The sequence below is a fragment of the Rhamphochromis longiceps genome, linkage group LG3 (assembly GCF_057381845.1).
Source record: "Rhamphochromis longiceps isolate RC_006_pf linkage group LG3, R_longiceps_female_GT1.1, whole genome shotgun sequence".
Taxonomy (NCBI): domain Eukaryota; kingdom Metazoa; phylum Chordata; class Actinopteri; order Cichliformes; family Cichlidae; genus Rhamphochromis; species Rhamphochromis longiceps.
The window spans coordinates 69,099,889-69,124,948 of NC_140559.1; the positions used below are offsets into that span (position 1 = coordinate 69,099,889).

General features: G+C 42.7%; 1 protein-coding gene across 1 annotated transcript in view; it reads left to right on the forward strand.

Moving 5' to 3' along the window:
- Positions 1–25,060, forward strand: part of LOC146676553 (protein NLRC3-like) — a 464,157-nt gene that overhangs the window by 152,577 nt on the left and 286,520 nt on the right. The window lies entirely within an intron of this gene.

The following is a 25,060-nucleotide window of genomic DNA, read 5'->3' on the forward strand; positions in this document are numbered from 1 at the left end:
ATGGACGTGTGGACAGCAATGCTGCCTGGAACAGTACCGATGTTTCAGGGCTGATGACGTTTTTGGGTGGGACATCTACATCCTGACATATCAAGGTTACGTTACTTTTACGTAAATTTGCTTTACAGAAAAATAATAGCATTTGTCATCCCTTCACAAACACACACATCGATTTAAACCTGACAGACACATATTTGGAAATTAGACGCGATGAATCAAATCAGAAAAACAGTTATTAGTTATTAAGTTTAGTAACGGCAGCAGGGACAAAGCTGCTTTTATAAGACTTTGTCCTGCATCATTCTCATGATAAAACAGACTCAATGGCCCCAAGATATTTATATGACTGCACTTGCTCAGGTTTGTCCGGATTTCAAACTGTTCTAAAAGTCTTTTGATTCAAATCTGGGGCTGTGTTATTGAAAGCAGCAGAGAAATCGATGAACTGAAGTCCTTTACTCTCTACATGTTTGACAATCAGGTGAAGTAGAATCAAAAGCGCGTCCTCCACTCCTCTGTTGGGCTTATGTGCAATCTGCATTGAATCAAGCTGAAGTTCAGTGTCTTCCATAATCACATTTCTGATGATTTGTTCAAAGACTGAGGTGAGGGCAGCAGGCCTGAAGTCGTTTAGAACTTTTGGACGACTAGATTTAGGACCAGGAACCACAACAGCTTCTTTCCCAAGAGAGGGCATGAACGATTTATTCAGAATAACCTAAAATATAGGACTGAGTTCTTGAGCACAAGTGTAGGAGCCATAAGAGTTGTTCCTTTTTGTTTTGGATTAAGAGGGTTGGTTTAAATGCACACCTTGTATTGGTGCACGGGTGTGGGGCGTGACTCGTGGGCGTGTTAGGTGATAAATGTGGTTGCACTCACCTGTTCACCGCACCTGATGAGCAGAAAGGTCGGGTGAGCATGAGGGGAAACCTGTTGACCCCAGCTTGAGTCATTTTGATGCATTTTTGGCTGTAACTTGATGTATGTTTTATGCACTAATTGATGCCATAGGCCGATGTTGTAGTTTGGTGTAGTAATTGGTGTAATTCGTTGTGAGTTGCAGTCATTGTGTTTGTGCAGTCTGTGCATTTGTTTAATAGTTCGATGAGCCGTTTGGAATAATGCCGCCCTCTGCTGGACAGATATCGTGTTGTCCCTGAGTCCTTCTGATCCTCAGCACTTTCTATCAGGAGACAACGCACCCAGGTCCCATCTGACGTTGTTCACTTGATGTTCTGAAGCCCAGTACGGACCTTAACACGGGCTCCATGTGGACATATTAGATTAAATGTTTTTTAAGACCAGTTTCTTGAATTACATGTGTGATTTTTATTTTGTGCTTTTAGTGCAGAGAGAGTCTCTGTGGAGGTTGGATGTTCTCCCCGTGTTTGTGTGGGTCCTCTCAGGGGACTCTGGCTTCCTCCCACAGTTCACACACATTCAGGTAGTGGGGTTAGGTTAACTGGTGAATAAGTGTGAGCGTGAACGGTCGTCTGTCTCCTCACCCTGTGTTAGCTGGGATCCACTCCAGCTCGTACATGCCCGTCAGGCACCGTCCTCATACCTGTTCTGGTAAATCCAGTCCTGGAAGACACAGCTCACCTGGAATCTGTGTTCATGTTATAAAATGTTACATTTCATTAGAAGTTGGTTGTATTCCAGTTTTATGTTGCAGTTTTCACTTTTGAAAGGGAAGGTTAGTCCAGCTCAGTCAGATGCTGAATGCTCTCTTTCAGTACGTTGTTGTATTAAACGATGACTCAGCAGACGACACATTGTAGCCATGTTAAAAATCATGCAACAGACCCTTGGTCACGATGTCGTTGTGGGGATGTCTAAAGGCTGGCTTCCTTCTAATAACTGTAACAAGTGTTTATGGCGCTCGTTGTGATGCTGGGTCAAAGTTCAGCCTCTGAAGACCTCGACGTGTTTGAAGTTATCCACAGGCTGCGAGGTCCACTTCAAAGGTGTTCTATGTTAGATGTTGGTCAGGTTAATCAAAATGGAAACTGTTGAGTTTACACATTAACCAACATGGTCCAGCACTAAACATCGTAACGCCTTTAGTTTATGGAGAGAGGATGCTGCCATCAAATTCAAAATGGGCTAATATTTTTCTTTAAATGTTTCATTTTCTCACTTTGTTTAAAATACTGGTTTATAGGATTTGCAAATGATTGAATTCTGTTCTTAATCATATTTAACACAGCGGATCAAACGTGGGGAAGTGGGTGTTATATTCAGATTGTGGGATACATTTAGGAAATGTAAAACTTTTGATGTAATGTTGTTTATTTGCAGGGTTTAAAAATAAATGTGTTTATTGTTTGAAACTCATACTTGGCCTTCTACTCTTCATGGCTGCTTAACAAAGCTAACAGGGTGGACAGTCTGAGGAGCTGGGAAAGAAAAGCGTCTGAACTGCTTTAAATTTCTTGAAGACATTTTATCCAAGAAGTTTCTTCAGTTCTGAGAGAACGGCGCGGCGGTGGGTGTGGATAATGTTGCCGAAAGAAAACGGCGGAAGAGGGGCGGCTGAAGAGTAAACTTTCAGAAGTAAGTACTGAATATTATGTCACTTATTTATGTGCAAATGTTTAATAATGAAGAACATTAAAACATTCCTGTTGGCCACATGTTGGCAAAGTTATGTGACATTAGTGATGTTTGTACTTTCAGCGTTTACTTGGTTTTAAAGCCTTTACTTTAAAATATACGCTGTTCAATAGTCGACCTTAATCCTACAGAGAATGTGATGATTTTGTGGATAATTAAAGTCAGTCATATATCCACAAACACAACAAGCTGAAAGTCAGTGATGCTGCTCGGTTTGCAGTCCTGAATATCATGGCACAAGCAGGATTCACTGCACTGTTAATGTTAGCTATGTTATATTGCTGCCTCTGTTCGGTGGTGTCGAGCCAAACGGACTTTAACGTGTGTTTGAACGAGCTGAGGGTTCACTCGTTAAGCTGAAAGAAAGATGCTTTAATCACAGCAGTCACACATGTGTCCACTGCACCATCTGGAACTCTTCTTGTTTAGCACTCGTAATAACACAAACACTAAATCCTCCTGTTTGTAGCAGTGTGTACACCTGAGACTGTCACCTGTCTGTCTGTCCTGCACAGGGCTGAACTGGGACAAAAAATCGGCCTGGGCATTTTGACTAGAGACCGGCCCACCAAAAATGTGACGTCATTCAGGGGTAAAAACCGCAAAGGATTCTGGGAACTTGTGGCAAGAGGTACTAGCGCATGCAGGCTTTCAATTGAACTCAGCTACAGAGCGATAAAAAGAAACACAAAAAATAGCCGGTGTTGTGCCAAAAAGTGATTGTCTGCCAAAAAGTGATTGCTCGTATTTAAATTGCTATAAGTAACTTGTTGGGCTATAATATGTGAAACATATGTCAAATGCATCCCTCATGGATGACATAAAGTCATCTCTCCATCTCCATCTCCTGCTCTTTTATTTCTCTCTCTTGCTCCATCTCTCTCTGCTGCTCTTCTGTCTCCTCTGTCACAGACTTCTCCACTTTTGATGATAAATCAGCCTGGTGCAACATGTAAGGATTGGCACAATTTGTTAAGATTTTGAGGAGTTTGAGAAACTAACCTTAAGCATAAAATAAAATTTACTATCAGTAACTTCATAGCACCCGCCCAGCAGTATATAAACTCCGTCATGCTAGCTAGTACCAGTTATTCTAAGCGACTGTAAAAAGTCAGCACAACGAAAACAAACTACAACTAAACTTGGTTTATATCTGACACAGATAGACAGCAGGTCATAACTTCTTACCTGAAGTTCAGTTCCTCTGCCACTATGACCGGCGGCCGCCTCGGGTCTCTCCTCCTCTTGCCTCCCCTTTCCCTTATCCACCTGCTGGCCTCCACCACTTGCTGATGTTGCTAAATCTGTGGAAGCTATGCCACAGCTACCGCCAAACAATTCAGTTATTTTTACACATTTGGCAGCGTCTGCCTGAAGGGCTTGTTTCTTTTTGGCCCTAATTTTTTCTGCACCTTCTTTCCTTTTTTTGTTCTCCATTTTCTTTAGTTCATCTATAAGATTGCTAAACAAGGGGGAGGGTGCATCCGACCTCCTCGGCTGTAATTGGTCCAGCCCAGAGTCGATCATGACCAATTGGCCAATCCAACACCTTTCATTATTTATACCCTTCCAAAAAAAATCGATCGGCCCATAAAAGCAAAAAATCGGTGGGCCGCTGGCGAGTCCAGCTATGGTCCTGCACTCTCTCTCTGTTTCTTTCTCTCTGATTGTGGAATAAAAGTATGAACATGTGTTTATAAGTTACACTTGTGTTTGAATCCTGCACCTTATCACACATTTGATTTCCATGTGTGACGACTGCAAGTGTCCAGAGTGAGGACAGACTGAGGGACCCACTGCTGCACATCATCTGTGAGGCTTTGCACCCCTGATGATCCACCAGGACAAACTCAGCAGTGTGTGAGGAAGAGGAGGAGGAAGAGCCAGCAGCAGCTGACAGATGGAGAGAATAGACAGACTGTTCCCTGTTTGTGAAGGACTGCTAGGAAAGTTTAACATAACTGTCTGTCCTGAATCAGTCTTATTAGGTAATGTTCAAATAATGTTGTCATTCCAGTGTTTTCAGTGTGGGAGAAAGTACTCAGGGCCTTCAAGTTACACACTATGAAAGGCAGCAACAAGTTTAATGTTCAGAAACCTAAAGTGCTGATAATGTTTGCACTCCGTGCTTACGGTCCCTTGTGGTCCACCGTAGTGGCAACGGGGAGTGTTTGCTGTCACGAAAGTGGGTGTGTTTTATGTTGAAATGGACGAGCGGCAATAAAGATAATGGTGGCTCACGAAGCAGATTATGAACACGTTATTCATAAGTTTGAGACAGAATATTACATGGTGTCAGAGTAAATCGAACTAAACGCCCACCGACAGAGCGAAATGGATTCATCGGGAGTTCCTGCACCACGGATGGACTGGGATTCAGCCAATCTTCCCGATGCCTGGCGGAGGTTCGTGCAACATGTGAAGCTAATGTTTAGCGGCCCGCTAAGCAGCAAGCCCGAGGAGACCCAGTGCAGCTATCTTCTTCTGTGGGTAGGAGAAAGAGGCAGGGACATTTATAACACATGGCAGCTGTCTGATGAAGAAGCTAAAAAGCTGACCACATATCTCGACAGGTTTGAACAGTACCTCATGCCGAAAACGAACACCATTTTCGCCAGATACAAGTTTAATGAAAGACTCCAAGGTGAAGGGGAGTCATTTGAACACTTTGTGACCGAGTTGAAGTTACTCGTCAAGCAGTGTGGCTACGTTAACAGTGATGAAATGGTCCGAGACAGGATTGTCTTTGCAACCAGTTTACCACAAGTCAGAGAAAAGCTGCTGAGCCAAGGGTCAGATTTGACTCTAGAAAAAGCCATAGACATTGCACGCTCCTATGAGATCGCACGAGAGCAATTGAAAGCCATGGTTGACCCACACACGAGCCTGCAGGGAGCAGCGCCCGCGCATGCAGTATCCACTAAGCGCCAGAGTACGCAGCAAAAAGATAGGAGGGCACCTCATTATAATAAGATGGGAAAAGTGTGTGGAAGATGTGCACGAGCACACAGCCAGAAGGAGGAGTGTCCTGCAAAAGGGAAGAGGTGCAAAAAGTGCAATAAAATGAACCACTTTGCCAAAGCATGCCGTTCACAAGCACCACACCAACCCAACCCAGTGTACTCTATTAACCCTGACACTCCAAGCGATGAAGCGGAGCTATTCATAGATTCCATAACAAAGTGCAACGAAGGGGAGGCCGATGAACAGGCTTACGCCGACGTAGAAGTAGGCTCACTGCATCACACCGTGAGTTTTAAGCTTGACACAGGAGCCACTGCTAACGTCATCCCTGCCCGATTGTTTAAGAAGTGTTTTAAGCAGGTTAGCTTGGCACCGCCCACACGCACACTATCTGGCTATGGAGGAGAAAAACTCAACATCAAGGGCACATGCCAGTTGAAGTGCAGGTGGAAAGGCATTCACAAGATGCTGACATTTGACATAGTAGACACTGCAGCACCCCCCATCCTAGGGTTGAGAGCATGCCTGGATCTAAACCTAGTCAAGCTGGTCATGTCAGTACAGATCACAAATGTCATGGAGGAGTTTGCCGATGTGTTCGAGGGCATAGGGAAATTCCCAGGAGAATGCGACTTACACATTGACCCAGACGCCATGCCCGTTGTGTGCCCCCCCCGGAGGATCCCTTTCACACTGCGGGAACGACTGAAACGGGAGTTGGATGACATGGAGAAAAACGGCATAATCATCAAAGTAAAAGAACCCACAGAATGGGTAAACGGACTGGTGGTCGCAGAGAAGCGTACTGGGAAGCTCAGAGTATGCCTCGATCCTCGCGAATTAAACAAAGCCATCAAAAGACCTCATTACCCGCTTCCAACATTGGATGACATCACACCAAAGCTGGCAGGAGCACAGTACTTCAGTGTCATGGATGCTCGCTCAGGCTATTGGGCCATCCAACTAACCACCAAGTCATCGCTCCTCACCACCTTCAACACGACCTTTGGCAGGTACCGTTTTCTGCGCCTTCCTTTTGGGATAATATCAGCACAGGACATTTTCCAAAGGAAAATCGATGAGACGTATGAAGGGCTCAATGGAGTGGCAGCCATCGTGGATGACATCCTCGTGTTTGGCAGGACAAAGGAGGAACACGACGAGAACCTCCGTGCCATGCTTGAGCGCACACGGGAGCGAGGAGTACGTCTCAATCCAGAGAAATGTGTCATAGGCGCCACAGAAGTGAGCTACTTTGGACACAAACTCACCCGGGAGGGCATCCAGCCAGACCCAAAGAAACTGCAGGCCATAAAGGACATGCCACCTCCTGAGAATAAGAATGAGCTTGAGACAATCCTTGGAATGGCGAACTACCTGTCCAGATTCGCACCACGACTATCAGAGGTGAACGCACCGCTGCGTCAGCTGCTCAAACAAGACTCAGAGTTCATCTGGGATCAGACCCACGACAGAGTCTTCTGTCAACTATGCACAGATCGAAAAAGAGCTCTTTGCAGTGCTGTTTGGATGCAAGCGTTTCCACACGTACATATACGGCAGGAGAGTCATCGTAGAGTCGGACCACAAGCCGTTGGAGCACATACTGAAGAAACCAATCTCTGTAGCCCCTGCTCGTCTGCAGCGCATGCTGTTACAGCTGCAGAGATACGACATAGAGATCGTGCACCGGCCCGGAAAAGACATACCTGTGGCCGACACACTGTCCAGGAAACCATTGCCCGACCAAGACAGCACGCTGAGTGAAGGCATGGAGGACCAGATCCACTCGGTGATAAACAGCCTCCCAGTAAGTGACAAAAAACTCTCAGAGATACAGGCTGCAACAGGATGCGACCCGCAGCTCACCCTGCTGAAGCAAACTGTGCAGGATGGCTGGCCTGAGGACAGAAAAAAATGCCCCAAAACCCTTTTGGACTTCTGGACTTTCAGAGATGAAATTTCACACTCCCATGGCATCATCTTCAAAGGTGACAAAATTATAGTGCCAACAGCCCTAAGAAACAACATGCTGAAGAGAATCCACACTGGGCACATGGGGATTGAGAGGAGTAAGCAGAGAGCAAGGGACGCCCTCTTCTGGCCAGGCATGGGCAAGGACATAGCTGCCACGGTGGAAAACTGTTCCATATGTCAGGAGAGGCGCGCGGCGAATCCCAAAGAACCTCTCATCCCACACCAGATCCCTGAGAGGCCATGGCAGGCAGTGGCCTCAGATCTCTTCACATGGCGTGGACGGGACTACTTGGTAGTTGTGGACTACTACAGCCGCTACTTTGAGGTCGAAAGGCTATTCTCTACCACTGCAGGGTCCGTCATCAAAAAGCTCAAGGCCATATTCGCCAGACATGGTATACCAGAGACGCTTATCTCAGATAACGGCCCACAATACAGCTCTCGAGAGTTCAAGGATTTTGCAGTCACATGGGACTTTGTCCACACGACCTCAAGTCCTTTGTACCCGCAAAGCAACGGCCTTGCCGAAAGAACAGTCAAGACGGCCAAATCAGTTCTGGATAAAGCTCATGCTCAGGGAGTAGATCCCTACCTGTCCCTATTGGAGCAAAGGAACACGCCAGTCGACAGCTTCAGGTCACCCGCGCAGCTCCTCATGAGTCGACGTCTACGCTCAGTGCTTCCTGTTACCGGATGCCACCTGGTACCTCGCATCATAAGCCCGACGGTTGTGCAAAAAACACGGATGGAAAGACAAGAGCATCAGAGGCGTTACTACAATCGCAGCGCCACACCACTACCGAGGCTGCAGCAGGGGGACCACATTCGCTTTCAGCACGAGTCCGGAGCCTGGAAACCGGCTGTCATCATCCGACCTGCAGAGACTGCCCGCTCTTTCGTGATCCGCACTGGCGAGGGACAGACTATACGGCGTAACCGACGGCACCTGAGAGGCGCCAAGGCGTCACCGGCACCTTCAGCACCAACATCCGATCTGGTAACCCAGCCAGATAGTGCGGCTCAACAACAAGCAGAGCCCCTGTCACTATCTAGAGACACTACAACACCAACCATGGACACTAGCCCTGCACTGACCACCAGATCAGGACGAGTGGTCAAACCGAGGGTTATTCTTGACCTGTGATGTAAAGGGTGTAGGCGGATCGCTGCCCTAACAAAAAACAAAAAGGAAACATGTCAAATGTCCATGTACTAATGAGTGCATATCCCACATCGCATTGTTGTTGTTAGTTTAGGCCGCAGTAATTTTACACATGGCAATGTTGAAAAACTGTTCCTTATCCTCAGGTTCGGGATGTTCTATTTTGAAATGTATACCAGCTGTGTCACTGGTGGGCATCTAAAAAAAAAGGGAGATGTTGTATTGCTGATAATGTTTGCACTCCGTGCTTACTGTCCCTTGTGGTCCACCGTAGTGGCAACGGGGAGTGTTTGCTGTCACGAAAGTGGGTGTGTTTTATGTTGAAATGGACGAGCGGCAATAAAGATAATGGTGGCTCACGAAGCAGATTATGAACACGTTATTCATAAGTTTGAGACAGAATATTACATGTATCAGCAGCAGAATGGAGCTAAAAATAAATGTTTGTTTGAGTTCTATGAAGCTTTGAGTATTTTGGATCAGTAGCTGCTGTGTTTGTTGCATCATATTGCTGTGATTGTTTATATGCTTTATATATTCTGAGGTAAGTTGATCTATAGTGTTACATCATATTCTATAAGGATGTTATGTGTTTGTGTACTTTCTGCCCAGTTTGACCCATTTAGCAGAAGTCAGCCTGTTTAAGGCTCTGATGTCTATTCTGTATGACTTAAAGCAGTTATGACATGGTCTGATTTTCTCACCCAATAAAGGAATATTTCATTTATCAGTCTACTCTTCATTCTATCAGACACAGTTATCACAGCTCGTACATTTGCTTTTTACACATATATGTAAGCACTGAGCCACATTTAGTAATGCCAACATATTAAAAGAACAATATTTCTCTCTTATATATGATACATCTATATACACACTGTCACAGATACTTGAGTGTCTTTGAGTGAAGATTTAAGGTGATAGGAAATATAAATAACTGCAACTTGAATCTTTGACACAGAGTTCATGCTTCAGAGTTCAGATGTTCAGAGTTCATGGACCGTTGAGGCTGCGAACTTTAAGGCTGCAGACCCTGAATTGGGATACAGCCATCGACTGTGGAAACCTTGCAAGTGGATCGTAAAGATTGTTACAGAGTCTTTCATGTCTAAATTTGCCGTTAATAATTATATAATTGTAGGAATCATCTAGTTTGCTTACACTGATTACGTTGGCACTTTGTTAGCGCTACAACAACGGTCAGACCCCCGAGGCATCTAAACTTTAGTAAGAATGTGCACTTTTGACACCTCTGGTTAGCATTTAGTGGTCAGTTTCAAACGTATTTGATTTTTGCTTGTTATGAACAAATTCACTTCACTACTTTTCACGATCTGTAACATCAATGCACATTGTTCCATTTACTGCATATTGCACTTTATTCATGTCTCTCATTCCACCTGCAAAAACATTGTAAAGGTCGTCACAGAGAGTTTTATATATGTATAAATACTAATATTCTCTATTTATTCTGTTTTATTGCCAAGATGTTAGTTAGCCTTTGTTCAATTGTCTTTTATATGTCAATAGATACGTATGTCACAAATAAAAGTTTCTTGTAAATTATGTTTTTGTAAAGAATTTTCTCCCAAATCTCTTACATGCTAACTGTAACGTGTTATTTCTGCTAAAACCTGAACTTAAATGTGTATATGGTGTTTATCTGTTTTTCTCTCTGTTTTAGATGCAAATATCAAATTGGAGTTCTGCCTCCAGGCCAGAATTGCAGGAATGCACCACGTGTTGGCTGTTTCACTGCCCTCTGTGCCCCACTCTCAGCCCTGCTGTCAGGGCAAAGATTGAGCAGCATATAAATGGACACATTCAAAGTGCTTTGCCTTTCAAAGGTATGTTGGTATTAAATATACCTCATAGTTAAAGTCATAAATATGCACTTCTTTTCAGCACCTCTGCAGGTCTTTGTTGACTTAAAAGTTATTTTTCACATTGTACAGTTCAGTTCATTCATCAGCGAGAGAAAAAAGTGTTTTCATTAAATATTTTTCCTGTTCACCACATTTCCTGACAGCTCTTGTGATCCACACCATTTTGCTTTCATTATTGAGGACGGCTTGGATATTTTTGTTAATATGTACAATCTGATTGTTAGATAAACTGACTGCATTCTATACAACTACATTTAAATTACATGTTTTTTCTTTTTTTCTCTCTTACAGACAAAATGATGTGCCGGTGCACTTTCACTGCCCTTCTGTAACATGACAGTCATACAGCGTGGGGATATGGCAAGGCAATTATTGTCATGTCAGCATTCAGGACTGCTCCCCACTGAACTCTCCGTGGAGCCTCGTCTCCCTCTCCATGTCTCGTCTCCAGCATCTAAACCATTTCCTGAATCTTGGGTAGAACATTCATGTGCTCCACCCTCTGTGCTAAATGAAACTGGGGCTTGTGGAAAGTCCATGAAAATGAAACGTCCTCACTGTGGTCTTAGTCTTCTTCCTGTACATGTGGCAGAATCGACAATAAAGTTGACAAGTTGACTTTGACTTTGACTTGACTTTGAAAAAAACTTCAAGGCTCACATGATGAGGAGGCATTCAAACAGGTCAATAGATGTTTGCCTGGCCTGTCATCCACAGTGTTTTTGTGTAGAGGGACTTCTTCCTCTTTGTTTTTCAGTTTGCAGAGGACATGGAGCTCTTTTTAAAAGCATGTGCTGACGAGCAGAGACTACAGGTCAAAGCGATGTTTGACATTTAATGGACAGATGAAGGCACTGGCTGTTTGTTTGTGTTTTTTATCTGTTGTTTGTTTTTCAGTGTACAGAATTCCAGTTAAACTTATTATAAAATGCTGTTCACTTGTTTCCATACTTATAGTAAAAAATGTAAGTGTAAATGTAACAGCATTGTTTATACTTGTAACTTCAGAGTAAAAAGCTTATTGTTGATATTAACATTAATGTATTATCCTGTAATCAATAATATTTTTATGCATTTTACGCATTAACCCTCTGATCTCTATCCTGGCCATTTGGGGCCACTTCACTTCTCCTTGTTTGACTGCTACACTGCAGTGGACCAAAAGAATGACGCAGGTTTGATCTTAAGGCTCTAATAGTTGTGTGTGTTGTGCATGACATTGCAACGCAAACATGTATTTGCAAGATAGACTGGAATAAATTATGATGCATCAAATATTACACAGGCTGCAGTGAATTGTTGTTGATACAGGTTATTGAGCTTTGAGTTTCCCAGTCAAACGTAGCTTTGACGCACATGCTAACACTCTTACTCTTGTACATTTCATAACAAGACACCATAGCCAAAATATTAGCTCTCAAAAAAAATCCAAAGCTGCAGCTGCAGCACACACAGCAACAAACACTGTTAGTAAATGTGTCCTGGAGTTTCTGCAGGTGCAGAAAGTGCTGCTGCTGTAAGTCAGCCTAACAGCTTCCAGATCACTTATATTTCTGGAAAGATGGCAAGAAGGGCATCACAGCTCATTTCTACAATCTCCCAGATCTTGGAATACAAGCCCCTGTCCCATGAAAACCACTTCACAGTAGTAGGAGTCCACTAAAACCTACAAATGAAGAGTGATCCTGGAAGAAATAGGGCGCACACTAGTGACCTCAACAGTTGCAAGACAGCCTTGTCCCCGATGCTTATATGAAAAAAATATGAAGATTTATGAAACCATTAGGACTTTATTACTGTTTTATCTGAAAAGCTACTGGTAATATTTAACCTAACTGGGATTTAAAGTGTAAAAAACAGAATGTAGATAAAATTTTGGTTTTGATGAAAAGGAGTGGAGCTTGTGAGCCACAATGTAAGCAGTGTTGCTTTGCTGACATGCACTCGATGCTGGCAGTACAAGCATTGTAGTGGTTCTTATGTTTTTGTAAACTAACTGTATAATATATTGAGCCATTCAACAGTACACAAATGTTTGTAGGCTCCTTTTTGTATGCAACCTGCATGTCTTTCTGAATTAATTGTTTGTTTATATCATGTTTTTCAGGAAAAAGAAGAAGTTAAAGTCAAGTGGAAGCCCTGCTCAACATGGTATGTAGTAACAACTTTGTTGGACGGGAACAGACATTCATACTGTTGATAAATAGTTATCACCTCAATTTGAATTCATGTATTTGGACTAAACTAAATTGGGAGCTGTTAGCTGTCAAGCTGCTCCTCTGTGAGGAGCTTGATAGCTGTCCACCTCCAAAGTCCATTATGAGTTTTGGAGGTGGACATGGTCAAGACTTTTAAGAGTTGGCATAAGACTTTACTTCTTTATAGAGCTTATAGTTGGGGCTGGTTCAGGTCAGCCCTTAGTTATGCTGTCATAGCACCAGACTGCTGGGGGTTAGTGTCTACTCGTGTCATTGTATATATCCAGGAATATGTGCCTGAGGATAGTTGTCATGAAATCAATATTAAATCAAAGGATTCCTTAATGACCACAGCTGGCATGAGTTCTCCAAAGCTGCCTGCTGTCTCAGGATCTGTCTCCAAAAAGAACCAGGGAGCGCTAACATGTTATGTTCTAGACTGATGAAGAAAATGCACATTAAACATAGTATAAACTCACTATGTTAAGTAATGTGAAGAGGATGCCTTTAGCTCCTATTGGGTTGGTTCCTTGATCAGTGCAATACAGAATCATTCATCTGGTTTGACGTAATGTCCTTCAAACACGTCAAAATGAGGCTCTGTAGTCTGTGTGGCCTCCACATGCCTGTATGACCTCACTACAACACCTGGGCATGCTCCTGATGAAGTGGCAGATGGTCTCCTGATGGATCTCCTCCCAGACTCCAGGACTAAAGCATCTGCCAACTCCTGGACAGTCTGTGGTGCAGTTGGTGGATGGAGTGAGACGTGATGTCCCAGATGTCCTCAAATGGATTCAGATCTGGGGAATGGGCGGGCCAGTCCACAGCATCAATGCCTTCGTCTTGCAGGAACTGCTGACACACTCCAGCCACATGAGGTCTAGCGCTGTCTTGCATTAGGAGGAACCCGGGGCCACCCGCACCAGCATTTAGTCTCACAAGGGGTCTGAGGATCTAATTTCAGCACCTAATGGCAGTCAGGCTACCTCTGCCGAGCACACGGGGGGCTGTGCGGTCCCCCAAAGAAATGCCACCCACACCATTAGTCACCCACTGCCCAACCATCATGCTGGTGGATGTTTCAGGCAGCAGAAGGTTCTCCAATATGTCTCCAGACTCTGTCACAAGTACTTAGTGTGAACTTGCTTTCATCTGTGAAGAGCACAGGGCGCCAGTGGCAAAGTTGCCAAGCTTGGTGTTCTCTGGCAAATGCCAAACATCCTGCACGGTGTTGGGCTGTAAGCACAACCCCCACCTGTGGATGTCGAGCCCTCATACCACCCTCATGGAGTCAGTATCTGACCGTTTGAGCAGACGTGCATATTTGTGGCCTGCTGGAGGTCATTTTGCACAGCTCTGGCCTTTCTTTCCTACCCCACAGTACCTTTCCTTATCTTTTGTTTCCTACTCTTTTACTTAGTCTTTGATCACGGTTGTCTTTCTAGATAATTAATGTCATTTGTTCTGGGGCGAGTCACTGGCTCGGGTGCATTCTGGGACTGTCAGTTCACCAGTGTGCTGGCATGCTTCTTAACAAACACACCACTACAGCAAACATCTCAGTTGTACTTGTTGATTTCTTCAACAAAACACTGAACAAAACATGTCCTTGTGAGTGTGCTGCCTGGTGCTTTTACATTTTGTGATAATTTGAGCAGCCCAGAAAGCATCCCATGAATTAAATGATGTTATTGTATCTGAACATGTACACGAGTCATTAAATTAGATGGGAAAGAATGATTCAGGGTAAACAACTGCACCAAGGGAATTACATTTTTCTTCTCAACATGTAAAATGTCTGTTGATAAGCAATTTCTGAAACAGACATTATAAAAATCACATTAAACAGATGTGATTAACTTTTTATTCTAGCAAACATAACATCAATGATGACACAATCAGTCTTCATCAGAAGTGCTCAAATCACTCTCATCGTCTGGAACGTCCTCCTCCTTCTCCAAGTCCATTTCCAGGAGTGGTTGGTGGCTGAGGATTCTCTTGTACACGTCCTTTACTTTGAGCGTTTCAGCTTTCAGTTTACTTTGTTTTTAAACCAGGCTATGGAGTCCTTTCTGTGCATCCTCCGACATGCCAACAAGGGAGGCTGTAAAAACAACAAAACTATTAAATATAAGTAAAACAAACAAACAAACAAACAAACCTCACCTCATAAACAAGGAGTTAGGATCATGTAATTAAACTTTTTTTAAGGGAGAAGGCAGTGTTAGCTAGCAACCCAAATATAGGTAAAAGATCCAGTAAGACTTTAGCATCTGCTCTTATTTTCAATCAATTCATCACCAAATGTATAAATAAATAAAAGATGTGCTTACAGTCTGAGGAGATTGTCCCCAACACCACAGATCGCATTTGCAACACTGTCCAGTGATGCTGCATCTCCCTGCAAAGGATCATCTCCTCCTCTCTCAGGCGCCTCACAGCCATCACCTTCTCAAAGACCTTTCTCTTTGTCCGGAGGTCAGCAGCAGCTGCAGTTTAACAACATCAGATGGGAAAACATAGCAGCATATTATGATTCAAGAACAAAACATTCAACTGCTGCTCAGATACTGGGAGTTTGTTTAAAAAGGATATTTAGAAATCAAGAGCTTACGTTCACTTGTGCTCTGCCAGGGCCAAACGTCGCTCTGCATGAGGGCATCACTGGATACGATTTGCTTTGTTGCTTGTTTCCTTGTTGTAGTCGTCAACAGCAGCCGCCAAGCGTTTCTTCTCATCTAAGATGACCTTGTGAATTCTGTGTCGCCTCTTGTTGCTATCTGTAAATAATCATAAAAAGGAACACCTTCACATAATGCATATATTTACATTTTAATCTACACTCATCAATTCGTTTGCTAGAACAAATCACATCCAGCTTAAACAAACCTGGATCTGATTTTATTCTGTTTACAAAGTAGCTGTACAAGCTGTACAAACTGAGCATCAAACGGTCCGTTTCAAAGAAACTGTGACACCATTTTGTCTGTAAAGACTTTGTGTTCGCACTCTGATGATGACGACAAGCTGCTCTACTCGTGCCTGCAACGCTCCAAGGCTGCCATCAGTTTGATCCGTTTCTAAGTGAGAGGAATATTAATCAGAACACAGGATGAGTAACAGTCACCAAACTACAGTGGACTCTGTAATCACTGACTTGATGATATTCATTATAAGACATCTGGAGCCTTCATGTGCTGCATTATCATGAGATAACAAGTATGTTGGTGTTCAGCTTTATAAAACCAACTAGTACGACATCACTTCAACCCAGGTCCAATCCAATTTGATCAAACGCAACAACTCGGCCATCAATTCTGCTTTTACAAGCTTATTTTTCATTGTTTGTTGACACTGTCAGAAAGATCTTAACTCTAAGTTCTTTAATGAGGCCATGGTGGGTCCTGTTGTTATACACGAGTGCATTATATTGAGACTCACCTTCAGCCCACTGCTGCAGTGTGTCGTCATCCACACCCAGCTCATTTCTGCTCGCATTCAGGCTCTCCACTTGTTCTCTAAGGATCCTTATGATCTAAGAATACATTAATAAATGTCATTCATATGGACATTTTTAGAGTACTGGTGTTTCCCCCCCATTACCACACACATTAAAATGGGTGTTGAAAAAATGACCTTTAGATATCTCTGGCTCAAAGTGCGGCCCAGTTGTTCCACTTTCCTTTTGTTCCAGCCCAAAGCCAGGAGGCTCAGCATGTCTGTTCGCCCTGCATTTCAGTTAGTATACAAATAAGAATGAATGAGCAGGAGACTGAGTGGAATCTCACACACAGACACACACCTGCTTTAGACATGTACTTCGTTGTGATGGCCGCCCTAGACAGGAAACTGTTTACTTGCTCCACCTCTTCTCCAACTGTAGAACCGGCCCCATCCTGAAACGCACCTCCCCATTTGATCTATAGAAAGGAGGTCACAATACATGACTGCTGAATTCATTCAACCTTATAACAAAATGTCTTAAACGTATCCAAGACTACAAGCTGCAGTATACCTCGCACATCCAAGTGTGAGCTACTCAAAATGAAGTACACATTAAGATAAAGTCAAGTAAATAGTATTACGACAACACCAAGAGAAAAACAAAATAAATATCCACCCATCCAAATATGTATCCACACACACACACGTATGAGTATATGGTTATGGCGTTAACGTCATTTTAACAAGATTAACGCTGACAGCACTGATATATATGTGTATCTTACATCATTTGTGTGTCTCTGGATGTATTTCACAAACTCAGCAACTTCCTCATCTTTCTCAATGAAGACACCTTCAAAGTTCGCCTGCTCTGAAGTGCTGAACGAACACGGTGACAGTTGTTTGAAAAGAAACATCAAAATACAATTTTTGTACAAATCCATATTTGATTTATGTACACAATGCATAACGTACCTTGCATTTGATTGAAAGCGATAAAGCTTGCAGTTTCCATCAACTGAGACGGCGAGCATGTCTGGAGTGCAGGCAGGGCAGCTAAAGCATGGCTCCTTGCACATCCTGTCCACCTCAAACTTTACAGCACTCCACTCCAAGAAACTTTTGCTGAAGGCATCAGCTGATATTCGGCCAGTCTTTTAAGTAGAGGACAAACAACAGAATATTCACGGACAGTCATCATAAACATTGATTTGCACAATTTCCTTAAACTTGACAAATTTAGAAACTCACCCTTCCAAAATGGGCTGTTCGTTCATCCAGCACTTTGACAAAGGCCTTAAGTGACATCCCTGCTGCAGCTTCTTAATGTCATAGAAAGACTGAAAGACATCCATTGAAAACAGGGTGCAGAAATTTAAGGTGCCAGGCCAATATCCACCACCCTGGAAGTCCTTAACTGAGGGGGACCACATTAGGCCACAGCTGGTGCAGCTCACCACTGGCAGTGCAAGGTTATAACGGCCTTTAGGAAGGATAAGGAGAAATCCAGTCATGGCTCAACAAAGACATTCATTTTTTCCCATGTTGTTTTCAAAGCGGTCTGGTAAATCCAAATGACCTTTGACAGGTGCCCACATATACTGCGGGCCGAGGGTAATTCAAAACAATGTAGCAATGTACAATTTGCAATAAAACCTGCAAACACATCTATTGTGTATGTACTGTGTGACAAAAGAGCAACTTACCATTTATGGTTACAAGAGCCACAATTGCACCGGGTGAAACCTCAACGTTACCTGCTGGGCAGTCACACACAGTCTGGTCTTTGCACAGGCAACAGCCGAACTAACATTAAAAACACACAATATATATAAAAAGAATTGGAAATTAAATGATACACAATAAATATACAATAACAGCACACACTCATAGTACATAGCAATAAATGCATAAGACTTAAAAACCGTACCTATTGGATTGTGAAACTCTGATGAAGGCTGCAAAAACCCTCCTGTTACTGCCTCTCTGCTGTGCAGGACAAAGCGTGTGTGAACTGCAATATCACAGTCAGCACAAAGGAATGGAAGAGGCAGGCAGTCCAGACACCTCACAACTACTTGTTTGCCACACTGACACACACGGTGTGACTGTGGATCCAGAGTAGCTAACATATTGTCTATAAGACAAGGCCTGGCCTCTTTCCACTTTAGCAAGGACACCATGTTTCTGATCGCCCAGTGAGTAGCAGCTGACTCAGACAACGTCTCACAAGTCATGGCTGCGTCCTCTTCTCCATCCTCCAACAACTGAAGGAGCTCCTGACGAAGCACCTCAGTTCCACACACTAACAGAAAAAAAATAAAGAAACTCTTCCACAAAGTGAAAAACACTCTAGGCAGTATGTTTCTTAGGACTGCACAAAAGCCCTGCCTAACTCAACTATAACAACAAATATAAAAGTAAAGGAATCACAATATATACAAGAAGGTAAAGTACCTTTTGTTGGGTTGACACTGGCAACATAACTAGGTTCTTCACGTGGACACTGATGCTGATCTGCAGACACTGGGGGGAAAAAGAGATTGAAGAATATTTACTTACTGAAATTCTTTGGTGAAAACAAGTTGTGAGATAAAATCAATGGTTGTGAGAACACTGACCACGTGGCAACTAGTACTTCGACTGGATGATGGTCTTTGAGGAATAAAATCTCCCTGTCTGTCAAGGGCGGCATCACTTACATTTTGATTAGATACCTTGAGTTTGTAAATGATCAGATTACATAATTGGAATACAATGTATCCAATTCAGGGTTGCAGGAGGATGAAGCCTATCCCAGCTGATACAGGACAGACAGGCTGCCAGTTTATTGCAGGGCTAACACGATATGTGTAACAGAAAATCCACTTAAATGTTTGATATTTCTTATAATAATCATAATTATGACTATTATTTAAAGGTTTCTTTAAATAATACATTTTGATTTTTTATAACCTCTAAAATATAAACCTGAGCTGTTTCAGATTCTGACCTCTGACCTCACTGCAGCTCCCTCTTGGAAGTACGTCTGCTTCTTGTCTACCCCCAGTGATGACCGCCTGCCCTTGATATCACGTACTGTACCTGAGGAACAAAAAAGGACAAACACTTGCCTTCATTTAAGAAGTACATTCATACAGAGGTAATCTATGGAAACACACTAGTTCACCCTTTGGGAGAAATCAGTTCCTGTGAAACATTTCTGTAAATGAACATCATGTGGAGAATGAATGAAATGAGTTCTTCAGGTGACTCAGCAGTCCCACACTGACAAATGAAATCTAGTTAAACTATTAAGCATATTTGCTCTTCTGAAATCTGTGTTAAACAACAACAAACATAAATTAGTAACAAAAATACAGCTGAGTAGAGGCTTTACAAACCACCAGCAGCCATAATGCTAAATTTTAATCTTCAAATGTTTCTGAGCCGTCTTCAACCTGCTTTTAACACATTAAAGTCCCACAGTCAATGCAGCCTGACTCAATCCTAGATGTTCAGCACACAGAGACACAGAGGTGCCGTTTAAAGTTTAGTGATAACCTGAGTCACTGATCATTTGCAGTATTACAGAGTCTGGCAGTCTTTGCATGATGTCCACGTCACTGTGAGTTTCTAGCTGACTCTCAGGTGTGACAGGTGTGCCAGCAGGAAAGAGTAATAATAACCTGCATCCTCAGGTTTGTCATGCAGGATTAAAGCAGCCAGGCTTTGTTCACACAGCTATTTATTTATTACAGCTATTAATATTTATTACAGATGCACTGAAGCTAATCGAGATATTTGCTGTCAGTCTGTGGCTGCGATTAAACACTTTACTGGAAACTTTATTAACTAGTAACTTCATCAGTCATGACAGAAGCTAATATTTCTGTGCTAACATCGTTTAAACAGTAACAGCTTTCCTCCAATATAAGCTAACGTTTACACCGTAACTTTAAGCTAGCACCATAAAGACGGTAAAACACGTAATAACATCTACAAATGCATCTTAAAGCTGTTATATTAGCACTCGGTGTATTACTAACATAACCACATTAACATTACTGACACTCGCAGACTTTTAATAGTCATTCTATAAATGCTGTCCGTTTAAATGGTCTTACCTGGTGGTCCATATGGTCCATAAGTGAAGCAGAGGGAGCCTGACCATGCGTCACACGTTTGACGAGTTGGGAGTGAGAACGTGTTGGGCTATAAGGAACACACTCACTTCCTGAGCCCCGGGCAATAAGAGACGTTTTGTGTTTTATGATTTATTGATATGTTTGATCCTTTCTGAGCTGCGTTAATGAAGCAGTCATTAGAGCACCATGTCCGCTAGAATAGTTCTGTAGTTTGATGCTTGAGTCGTTGCAGACTTGTTGAAACTCCCTCACCCGTCAAAGCAGCGTCTTTGTTATTCGCGTCCAGCAGATGGCAGTGTTTCACTGTCTGACGGCTGTCTGAAGCTTCAGCTGGATTATCCGTTTGCTATGTTTGCCATGTTACAGTGGGGAGGAAAAACTCATTTTTAACAGGAATATCTAGACATGAGTGATTACTGCAGTGGGGCACTATCTGTGCTATCTATAAGAAATGTTAGCAACAATAAAACTCTGAGGATCAGGGCTCCATTTCACTCCAGTGTTCAGTGGCATTTTAAAAGAGTGAATACCGACGCTGAATGTCTTTGTAAAGCAAAAGCACTTTGTTAGCCTTTACAGAGCAAAGCTATGGATCAATGTGCAGTGAAGAAAAATCGAGGTGGCCAGTCTGTCCTTTCCTAACCAATCACAGAGCTCCTTACATTGTTGCGCTGGAGAATAACTAAATATAATATAAAGATGATATTGAAAATAATCTTTTGTAGAGTCACTACTTAGTGGGCAGAGGACAGTTATCACTTTGCTGGATGCTTTAAAGTCGCATGTTCTGTATTTGCTGTATGCAGATTAGCAGGATATTAACAGATTAACAGCTTTTATTAGACTTCATATGATAATCAACAGTGAAGTGTTTCTCTTTCAGTGTTTATTCTTGCTCATTGAATGATCTCTGTTCAGATAATATGCTGCACTCATCTCATGTTTCTTTAAATACGGCATCACTTGTCCAGCTGTCAAACTCTGAAAGAGTTACAGTTTCACCACTGAGCACTTTGAATGGTTATTCTTTTATTTAAAAGCACTTATTCTAGCTGCATCATCAATACGACAAAAACAGTGACTTCAACAAAAATTTATCTAAAAATATTTAGGGGGAAATGTTCCTACACCCCTCATGTAAATGTTACATCTCCAAAAGGGAGAAATAATCAGAATAAGGCGTAATCATTGTCATGATAATAATGACCATGAAAATGAAACTAGGCCTACCTTTAGTTCAGCACACTCAGTGTTGCATAAAGACATGCGAACATGCCATCATCCATTCTGGAGCCTACTTTTAAAAAGAGCGAGCTGTTTATTCTGGCTGAGTAGCAAACAGAACCAACCATGAAAACCTAAACTGGGAAAACACTCGGAAACCTTGAACACTGGGAATATGGAGACACAGGGGTAGGTGAACAGACACTGACAAAGGACAGAGGAAAACAGAGACAATATATATAAGACAAGAAGTAACACAGACACCCTTTTCGGTGACAAAAATGAGAAAATATCCAGTGAAAGGCAGTTCTCTTGGAAAAACTGCCTTATTGATGTCAACGGTCAGAGAAAAATGTCTGATAGGAAGGCAACCGTAGCTCATACAACCATTTGTTGCAACCAAAGAATGCAGAAGAGCGTTTTGGTCAGCTAAGAACAGGAAATTGAAGCTACAGTTCTCAAAATTTGACATGAGAAGATTGGATAAATGTTGCCTGGTCTGATGAGTCTTGATTTCTGCTCTGACATGCAGATGGTCGGGTCAGAATTTGGCATAAATAGCATGAAAGGATGGATCCATGCTGCCTCATGTCAGCTGTGCAGACTAGTGGTGGTGGTGTCACTGTGGGGGGGAGTGGCGGTATTTTCTTGCTGAAACGTTACATAGTGTGTGTGTGTGTGTGTGTGTGTGTGTGTGTGTGTGTGTGTGTGTGTGTGTGTGTGTGAGAGAACAACTTGAAACAAACTGCAGCAATAAGGGCAAACTAGTGCACAGTTATGTTTACGTGAGCGTTATTTTGTATGCATTTGTACAGTTCCATAACTGTGAGAATACATTGATAGCATTTAACTCTAGTAACAGGCATTTGTACCAGTAAGCATGAAAAAGTAGGGAAAAGAACTAGTATGTAAGCACTGACTAGTACTGTAAAGTATATGTGTATATAGAGCAATCGTGGCTCAAGAGTTCGCAGTTCATCCTGTAATTGGAAGGTTGCCAGATTGAGCCCCGCCTCCGACAGTCTCGGTCGTTGTGTCCCGGGGCAAGACACTTCACCCGTTGCCTACTGGTGGTGGTCAGAGGGCCCGGTGGCGCCAGTGTCCGGCAGCCTCGCCTCTGTCAGTGCGCCCCAGGGCAGCTGTGGCTACAATGTAGCTGCCATCACCAGTGTGTGAATGTGTGAATGACTGAATGTAGTGTAAAGCTCTTTGGGGTCCTTGGGGACTAAGTAAAGCGCTGTACAAATACAGGCCATTTACTGTGCGTGTGTTTATGCTCAAGTGTATGAATAAATTAGTCAGTTTTAAACAGTTGCAATTTAAACAGTAGAAGAGTGGCACTATATTTATATATTTATAAAGAATTTCAAACAACAATTAATTGATGCTCAAAGCAGGTTTATTTAATTAATATCCAGATTTCCAATTAGTTCCCAATTCATTCAGCAGCAAATCACATCACCACTCACTTCAAGGCTGTATGTATTATTGTAAGGTAGACCCTACAATAGTACATACAGAGAACCCAACAATCATATGACCCCCTATGAGCAAGCACTTTGGCGACAGTGGGAAGGAAAAACTCCCTTTTTACAGGAAGAAACCTCCGGCAGAACCAGGCTCAGGTCGGGGCGGCCATCTGCTGCGACCGGTTGGGGTGAGAGAAGGAAGACGTTTGTTGTAGGTCTGATTGAAGGACTGATGTGATGGTAAGTTGTCTGCTGTTCCGCTTTGAATATTGAGAGATTAGTTGATGGATTTCAAGCCAAATTGTGCCCAAGTTTAAGACCATATTCATTGGTTGTTTTTGTTGATGTTATTGTTTTGGGCTTTTTTTCCACAAGAATTTTCTAGCTCCCCTAGAATTCTGGCCACCCAAACGATGATTGCTGCTGAGAGAGCACAAGGTTTTGTCCCCCTGTACTATTCATGTCCGTGCAGGGGGTTCTCCTTGAGAGGCCAGGGTCGAAAAAGGGATGCTTCAGAACCTCCGAGGGTGTTATGCGCTGATTTGCATCCAAGGCCAACATTTCTTTGATTAGCCTTACAAATAATGTTTGGCCATTTTCCGGTCCTCGCCTAACCTTCAGCAGTTGTTCGAGGTCATCGAGACGCTTAAGTTTTATATATCGAGTTTCCTTGGATCGATAATCTGTCTCGTATTGAAATTGTTCTTGGGTCTTAAATGTCCAGCGCTGTTCGTTGTGGTTATCCTCGATGAAATAGCTGTCAGTGTACAAGCCAGACTCTAGAAGATGATCTGGTAGCTGACCCTGGGTTTCAATTATGAATTTCAAAACGTCATAATCGTCTTCCCCAGGATAGAGAGGCACCCCTGTAGCAAGCTCCACAGCTACCAGCCCCAGAGACCACATGTCGATTGCTTTGTCGTATGGAATGCCAAGCATAACCTCAGGTGCACAATAACCAATTGTAACAGCAGCAGCTAACAAAGGAAAGCCTCCACCATGTGGTGATCTCCCAAAATGGTCCCTTTAGATATTCCAAGCTCATCTGAGCCGAAGGATGGGTTGGCTGACATGGTGTAATGTGTCTGTTTGCGCTGTGGATTGGTGAGAAACAAAACGGAACTTGTTTTGGTTTCTCTCGTAAATTGCTCTCAAAACTTCTCGAAAGGGTTTCAGTTGCTGCAGGTCAACGTCCGTTAAGCATAAAGTAACAGGTGAGCGCTCCTATTTATGGGTTTTGGGATCAAAGCAAAGTTATGACGTCAGAAAGGATCAAAGCAAAGTTACCGCGTCACAAGCGATCGAAGGGATTCTCATATGTGCGCATGCGCACACACGTGCTTGTTTGTGTAATATTGTTCACACTAAACTTGACCCTAATCAATTTAATATCAGTCAATCAAAGAAAATGTTAGTTTTGGAAAATTTTAAAATGACATAACTGACAGTTAAAACCTTTTTTGTTCATGTATTTGTATTTGTATTGTCTTCGGGGTTTTTTTTTTGCATACCATGTCAAGCTTTTCTGTATATAGTCATGTCGTAGATTTCGGAGCAAACAAGAAATTGAATTGGATTTTAATATTGCAGTGCTTGGATTTCGGATTTGGTGCTTAAAACGTCTTGAAACTGTAACCGTATTTCATTCACCACAAATAACTATCTGATTGAATAGTTTTCTTATCAGATAGAGAAATAAAACGAGTCGCAAAGTCTAAAAGCAACATTTCTCTGCCTGGGCTGTACCTCTGCACGTTAGTCTGTTTCAGTGTGTGACCCCTCACCCCCTCCCTGATCAGTCGGGGGTGAGTGCGCTAATGTGCCTGGAGGCCGTTTTAATGAGTGTTTGCTGGAAAACGAAAAATACAAGAAGGATTTGTACGTTTTCACAACGGGGGAGTTTGCGTAAGTACTAGTAAATAATTTTCTCCAGTGTGTACGTTACACATGTTATTTGTTTCAAATTGGTATTATTATTTTGCTAGCT